Source organism: Nannospalax galili, unplaced genomic scaffold (genome assembly GCF_000622305.1).
Source record: "Nannospalax galili isolate Female #2095 unplaced genomic scaffold, S.galili_v1.0 scaffold923, whole genome shotgun sequence".
NCBI classification, from domain to species: Eukaryota; Metazoa; Chordata; class Mammalia; order Rodentia; family Spalacidae; genus Nannospalax; species Nannospalax galili.
Window position 1 is genome coordinate 2,267,242 of NW_008349753.1, and position 7,788 is coordinate 2,275,029.

Sequence of the window (7,788 nt, forward strand, 5' to 3'; positions counted from 1 at the left end):
AAGCCACAGAAGGTTAATAAGAGCAAGTACCACCACCACCGTCTGCATCACGCACACTTAGCATTCAGAGCCTGGCTTCCTAGTGATAAGGAGCTCAGTAAACATTTGTTGAGGATTAATGCTTAAAGATCATGTGCAGCATGTGCCTGGCAGGCAGCCCTTGTTAAGCAGAGCTTTTATGAATGAGGAGGCAGAGAGGGGCAGAAAGGAAAACGTGTCACCTACAAAGGTTTGCACACAGACACACACAAATGGAGTTAGTTTCGAACCGACTCACAATACCTATGGAGAACAATCACCATCATTGGAACAGCATCAAACTGGAACAAAAGCTCTTACCACTGTTTACTGTCATTTCTTAGCTGTGGCAGCCAGCCCTTTCTGCAGGAGCAAGACAGAGAGAGCTCGGAGGCAAGTTCGTCCCACAGAGCGCCCGACAGCACAGGTGAAGTCATTAAGACAGCAAACACTGCCTGATGCTGCCTAAGAGACAGATGGAGCTCTCCGTCAGTGATGGCTCAAAGACGCTAATCAGGAGGCAGTTGGGGTGGGAACGGTGGTATTTGTGTATATATGTGTGTGAGCCTGAGTGGCATCATGGTCACCACAGTGTGTGGAAAACCAGCCGAATCCTATGGGCACAGTCAGCCCTTGTGCCTGAGCTGTTACTGCAGAGAACATGCAGATGTGCCAGGCATGAGGGGCTCTGTCCCTCTTTCCCTACCTTCTCCAAAATCCTTTCTTGAAGGCTCTCATCCAGCTCATCCCTGTCATAAAGAATGGCTGGAATGTGGGATGACTGGAATGGGCCATGCTGGTCCATTGTCTGAGACGTGAACAAGGCTCCAGTCTAGTCAAAGGCTGCAGGAATGGAAGAACAGCACAGCTTCATAAACACCGAGGACAGGATGTCAGTGCCATCCCCGGCTCCCCAGAGCACTGAGCTATTTATCACACAGAGCCCCATCTGTTTGGAGCAGGGGAATGCTATTTGCTTGAAGAGGAAAAAAAAAGAATGGCGTGGTATTCCATCACTTTTTCATGAGAGTATGAAAAATAGCCTTTCAAAAGAAAGACACCTTTATATTCCAATTGAGTTATGAACTTAAAAGCATGGCTAGGCTGTGGTTTACCCTCGGCATTAGTCAAGCCTCCAGACCTGTCCTTTGAGAATTCTTCTCTGTTAATGAATTTCTTGATTCTGGCGGGTTTTTTGTTTTTGTTTTTTCCTGAAAAAATAAAGGGTGGGGGGAAGGAAAGAAAAAAAATTTGGCTTGTATTGTGGGGAACAGAATTCAAAGCGGGAGAAGACAGAAAATAATGGTGACTTTAGACAACATTTGCAGAAAACTTGTCCCCATTCAGCTCAATCCCCAGAAAGGAATGTCTTTGAGGATGGTTTTTCAGAACCAACTGGCGTCATCCTTTATTTTCAGTTTACTCAAAATTCGTGAGGCTGGTCCTTGGAGTGCAGCATTATCACCACCACCATCAGCAGCAATGATCATTAGCATCCTCTTCATTATTATATCAAGGCTTTGTGTGTGTGGGGGGTGGGTGCTTATGCATGTGTGTGTGCATGTGCATGTGAAAGCCACTTCCAACTTCCATGTGTTTCCTTGGGTACTGCCCAACTTAATTTTTGAAACAAGGTCTCTCACCAAATCTGGAACTCACCAGTTAGTCTAGGCTGGCCGGCCAGTAGGCCCCAGGGATTCACCCGTCTTCTCCTCCCCAGTGCTGGGATTCTAAATGTGTGCCACCACACATGGGGTTCTGGAGATGGAGCTCGGGTCCTCATGCATGTGCAGCAGGCATTTTGCTGGCAGAGCTACCTCCCCAGCCCCTTTATCGTCGCACTGAGCTTTTGTAGTCCCTTTAAGTCTACAAGTGCCTATATTACAGCTCCTGGGCACACTGTTCATTACTTCATATATCGCCTTTTCTGCTCCACCCACCCTTGTATGTGACATCTGTTGCCGGGTTTTGAGGCTCCTGGAATGATCTCTAGTTTCTGACCTTCTACTGTTCTTCCTCACTGTGCTGTATGTCCTGAGCGGCTTCTACCAATATTAGCTTCGAACACTTCCATTGAATATTTAAATTTGGTTGTCCTGCTCCATTTTAAAATTAAATTTATTTGCATGTGTATATGTGTACTCATGTCATGATGTCATGGTGTTGCATGGAGATCAGAGGACAACTTTAAGGAGTCAGTTCTCTTTTTCCACGATTTAGGTCCCGAGGACTGAACTCAGGTCATCCAGCTTGGTGGCAAGGGCCGCGATCCACTTTGCTACGTCCTCATTGCCCACCTTTCAATAAAGTCTGATAACTTTTTCCTGAATTTTATTTCTCTTAAAATATTTTATTTATTATTTTTATTTTGTGTATATGAGTATATTGCCTGTATGTATGTAAATGCACCTGTCGTGCAATGCCCTCAGAGGTCAGAAGAGAGTGACGAATTCCTCTGGAATTGTAGTTATGGATGGTTCTTAGCTGCCATGTAGGTACTGGGAATCGAACCTGGGTCCTTCATAAGAGCAGTCAGGGCTCGTAACCATGGAGTCACCTCTCCACACCCATTTTATTCCTTTTTTCTTATCTTGTTCTTGTTTTTTTGTAGCTCTGAAGTAATTGCTTGTTGGGTTCGCTTTTACGAGGTTTCTTCTGTTCTTTTCATTGTTTTTGCTTATTCTAGGTTTTTTGACTTTTAGATTCTCCTGTGGATATATGTAGATCCTCTCCTCTGGAAATCTTGCTTTTCCAGCAAATGAACAGCTGGATATCCTGTTTGAGGCCCTGCCCACCAGCAGGCATCCCCTCTTCACTGTCTTCTAGGCCCACTCCTGAGGACCACAACCTCAGCCTCTGGGAGGATGCCAGAATGTTGTAGGAAACTGTTAAAGAAGCACACTCTTCCTCAGTCCTCTACTTAGGACTGGCCTAGGACTCCCTAGGCCAGGGAGGCCCTTGATAGGGGTGAGGAAATGTGCTAATGCAGCAGGAGGAGGTGAGGAAATTATGCAAACCACAGCTTCATAATGTGCTCAAGGCCAACCTTAACTTTACCGGAACCATTTCCATCTGATGGTGGTAGAGATGCCTTCAACCCCACCCCCAACCCCATCACCTAATTTTTCTTCTGAATTAAATTTCTTAACCTGGGAATGGCAGTGTATACCTGACACCCCAGCCTTTGGGAGGTTGAGGCAGAAGGATCAGGAGTTCAAGATCATCCTCGGTGAATTGGAGACCTGCCTGATCTATATGAAACCTTGCCCCAAACAACAACAATAAAATAAAATAAAATAATAAAATAAAAAGGAAGGAAGCAAGCAAGCAATGAATGAATTTCTTCCTGGGATGAAACAACTTATTCTCTGTTGTGTTTCTTGTATGACTAAAACATTCTCATGTATACATTCCATTTTATAGACTCAGAAGCAATAAGGTATAATGAAAGGCTGGGCATGGTAAACTATGCTTTTAATTCCAGCACTCAGGAGGCAGAGGCAGGTGGATCGTTGCAACTTCTGTTTGAAGCCAGCCTGGTCTACATAGTGCATTTCAGGTCAGCTGAGGCTACATACCTTGTGCCCACCCCCCAGAAAAAGATATAACGAAGGACTTCACAAAGGTCTCACATCAAGGTATGAATTATGATACGTAATATAGTTTTTGTACTTAGTTCCTGGCTTGTAACTCCTTCCCCAAGACAAGTTATAGAAACTCTAAATTTCCACTGTCTTTAGATGTGCATTAGTTACTTTTCTCATTACTTAAGGAAGGGTTTATTTTGTCTTTCTGTTTGAGGCTGTGGACCATCATGGCAGGGAAGGTGTGATGGCTCTAACTGTAGCGTGGCAAGAGTACAGGTAGCTGGCCAAGTACGTCTGAAGTCAGAAGGCAGAGAGGATGAATGTTGGTACTCCACTTTTTCTTTTCCTTTTTATTCAGTCTGGATCCCATCCCATGGGGTGGTGCTGCTGATATTCCATTTTCCCTCTTCAGCTAAACCTCCCTGGAAACACCCTCATAGGCATGCCTAGAGGTGTGTCTCCTACATGATTCTAAATCTAGTCACATAGACAATGAAGACGAGTCATCACAGGTGTACCTCTTACCAACTTGACACCCCAGAACATCACCTTTGAATCATAGCATTCCATTCCTGGTTGTCAAAGGCTCATGGCCACCTCATAATGCAAAATGTGTTTAATTCATCTATAAAAGCCTCCCAAGTCTTAACAGTGCTGACACTGCTCAAAAGCCCAATGTCTAAAGTCTCTTCTAAGATGCAAGGTACTCTCTTAACTGTCAGGCCCTGGAAAATGAAAAAGCAAGTTACATACTTTCAATACACAATGGAACAGAGCAAACATTCCCATTCCAAAGGGGAAGAATGTGGGGATGTCAAGGGAAGATTGGACTGGATGAAGATTTAAACCCAGTAAGGCAAACAACAAAGCATTCAGCTTTGTGTCTCATATTGGGGGCTGGTGGTGGCATCATCTGGGTTCCAATAGGCTTGGGCAGCCCTACCCCTCCATCCCTGCTCCCTGTAGGACACATAGCCTGTCTCTTGGACCAGCTCTACTCTGTTCACAGCTTTCCACAGCAGACATCCCACAGGCCTGTCCTCTCCAACAAGCTTGATCTCCATTGCTATCTAGGCTTCACAGCCCCATGTAATGGTCTCTCAGAGAATCTGATGCAGCCATATAGTGCCTGACCTCAGTGACTTTCTGTAGTCTGGTGCAAGCTCCATGACCCTGCAACAGTTGTAAAATCAGCACCATGTAGATGACACTGCTGGGTTCTGTTGCCAGCTCAATATGCAATATGCCCTGCCCACTTTGCCACATCTGTAATGGCCTCTGTGTACTTTGCTGGTTGAACCTGGGATCAGGTAAATTTTTTGGCAATAGTCTCAACACAGGCTTTCAAATGAATTTGAATTTTCATAAGTTAGAGCCTTCAGTGGGTGGGGTTTGCCCTTGGGACATGTTACCTATTGTCCCAGTAAAGAATGAAAAATCTCTCATCAATGGCACTGATTTCCTTAACAAGTATAGCTGCTTTCTCTACAGATATCTTGTCTGAATTTTTTAACTCATTCGTGCTCTCTTCCTTGCCAAACTGAACTTTTTTTTGTTTTTCTGCTCTCTTTCACTGTGGAACCAAGAGCAGGGAACAACCATGCTACCATCTGGACATTATTCTGCCTTTAAATGTCCTTCACCAAGTAGCTTTAATTCAGATGCACTCAAACTTTCAGAAAATGGTCAGAGTGCAGACATACCCTCTGTGAAAATGTAACAAATGGCCTCTAGCCCAGTTCTCGATAGAGTCCTTAGAAACATGGAGTATGGTTTAAGATTAAAGCCTGGGTTTACCTTAGCTTGTAAAACTTGGTGACAAGAGGAACCTAAGGCCTAGTAAGATTCTTTATATTGTTTCCCTAAGGGGTAGCCAAATTTAAATGAGCTGATTACACTGTGGGAAGGCAGATTGAACAGTGTTAAATGACCTCAAGGCATAAGATTAACTTTGGTGCAAGGTTAGGTAAAACAGGAGACATTCCCAAAAGTCATTCCTACACTAGCCTGTGAGGTGGTACTGTTCACCTTCATGGTGGGTCTTCCTCCTCAGCTAAACTGCTACAGAAATACCCTCATAGACAAGCCCACAGGTGTGCCTTCCAGGTGATTCTAAAACCAGCCACGCTGACAGTGGAGATGAGTCATCACAGACAATCATAAAGAAATTCTGTGATCTGCCTTGTCTGAGAGTAGGTCATGTGACGTGAACCTTTTCACTCGAAAGGAATCCTGCCTATACTCTAGAGGATGGCATTCCACACAGAGAGCCAAGAAAAATCTGAGGCGATAGGCCTTGCTGGGTCCCCCCACCCTCAGGTCTATTAACACTCACAGCTATTCAGTAAAATAAGTCTTTACGAAAACTCAAAAGAAGGGTCAAAGAGCTTTCAGATAGTCAAACCTATGGAGGTCCTTTGAGGTTTCAAGTACCAGTGGGGCTTGAAAGTTCCATGCAGCTTTCCCCATTCATCACCCTCATATCTCTTCACATGTATCCTTTTTAAGGTCCTTTATAACAAACCAGCAAATGCAGCCATGCATGATGGCTCGTACCCATAACCTCAGCACTCAGGAGTCAGAAGAAAGGAGAACAGTGATCAAAAGCAATTTCAACTACAGTAACAAACAGAAACAAACAAACCAAACCAAAACAAACCAGTAAATGTCAATAAGTATTTCAGAAAAATTAACCAATCTTGAAGAAGGGATTGTGGGACCCTCTATGTACAGCTGGTTGATCTAAAGCACAGGTAAAGAACCCAGGGCTTGTGATTGACATCTAACGGTAGGGGCAGTCTTGGGGGACTGATTCCTCAGCTGGTGTCAGCTGTAGAACTGATTGTTCATTTAGTGTTGGAGAGAAATCTCTGCTCATCTGACATGAGAAGTCCAGGTTGATGGTGGTGCTCTCCTCTGGTAGACCCCCTTTATATTGGTTTCCTCTTCATAAATGACAGCCCAGTGCTTCTTCCCTCCTAGAAGAGCCTTGTGATCATTAAGGAAAAGAAGTTCATACTGGTTTTGCTCAAGCCCTCGGATTCAATAGCCCTTTTTATTGGTGTGCTTTTCTTTGGGCATGTCTCTCCTTGTCTGTTCTTGCTCCCAGAACAGTAAGATTGAGATGACCGATAACAAATGATGACTCAGAGCAGGGATGACAAACCAATTTCAATGCATCTATCATCCCAATCAGCATTTTGTACTTAAGAGTTGTTTTGAAAAAGACCCTTGAGATTTATCCAGGTCCATTCTCCAGAAGTAGGTAATATTGTCAGTCAGTAACACATTCTGGTGTGGTCACTTTTCAGGTCCTAAGACTCAGAAAATTGTTTACAGGAGGTTTATTTGTTAAAAATCACATTGACGGGCTGGAGAGATGGCTCAGTGGTTAAGAGCATTTGCTATTCTTATAGAGGACCCAAGTTCAGTTCCTAGCACCACATGGTGGCTCACAACCATCTGTGACTCCAGTTCCAGGGGAATTGATGCCCTCTTCTGGCCTCTTCTGGTACCACGCACACATCTGATGCACATATACACATGCAGACAAATACTCATAAAAAATGAATATACTAAATCTAAAAAAGAAAAAAGAAGAAATAGGTTTAGGAACAACCCTTGTAAGTAAATAAATGAAAAAGATGAGACATTGCAGTAGTAGCAAAAGCTTTAGTCAGGGCTGGAGAGACGGCTCAGTGGTTAAGAGCACTGGCTGCTCTTGCAGACAACCCGGGTTCAGTTCCAGCACCACATTTTGGCTCACAACCATCTGTAACTCCAGTTCCAGGGGATCTGATGCCCTTCCCTGATCTCCACAGGCATTGCACACATGTGGTGCACTTACATACATTTAGTAAAAACACATGAAACACAAATAAAATAAAATATTTTTAAAAGCTTTAGTCAGTTTCTTGAGGGTCTCAGGAGCTTGGGTCTCTCAAAGGAGTCAAGTGGCTGACTGATACCATCTACTGTGGGCCCCAAATAAATCTTTCCTCCCCCCCCAAAGTTTTTTTTAATAGAAAAGAAAGCCAGGTATGGAGGCACATGTCTTTAATCCCAGCCCTCAAGAGGCAGAGGCAGGCAGATCTCTGTGAGACTGAATTGAGGCTAGCCTGGTCTACATAGTGAGTTCCCAGACAACTGGAGCTACTGGGAGACCCTCTCTCAAAAAGATCAA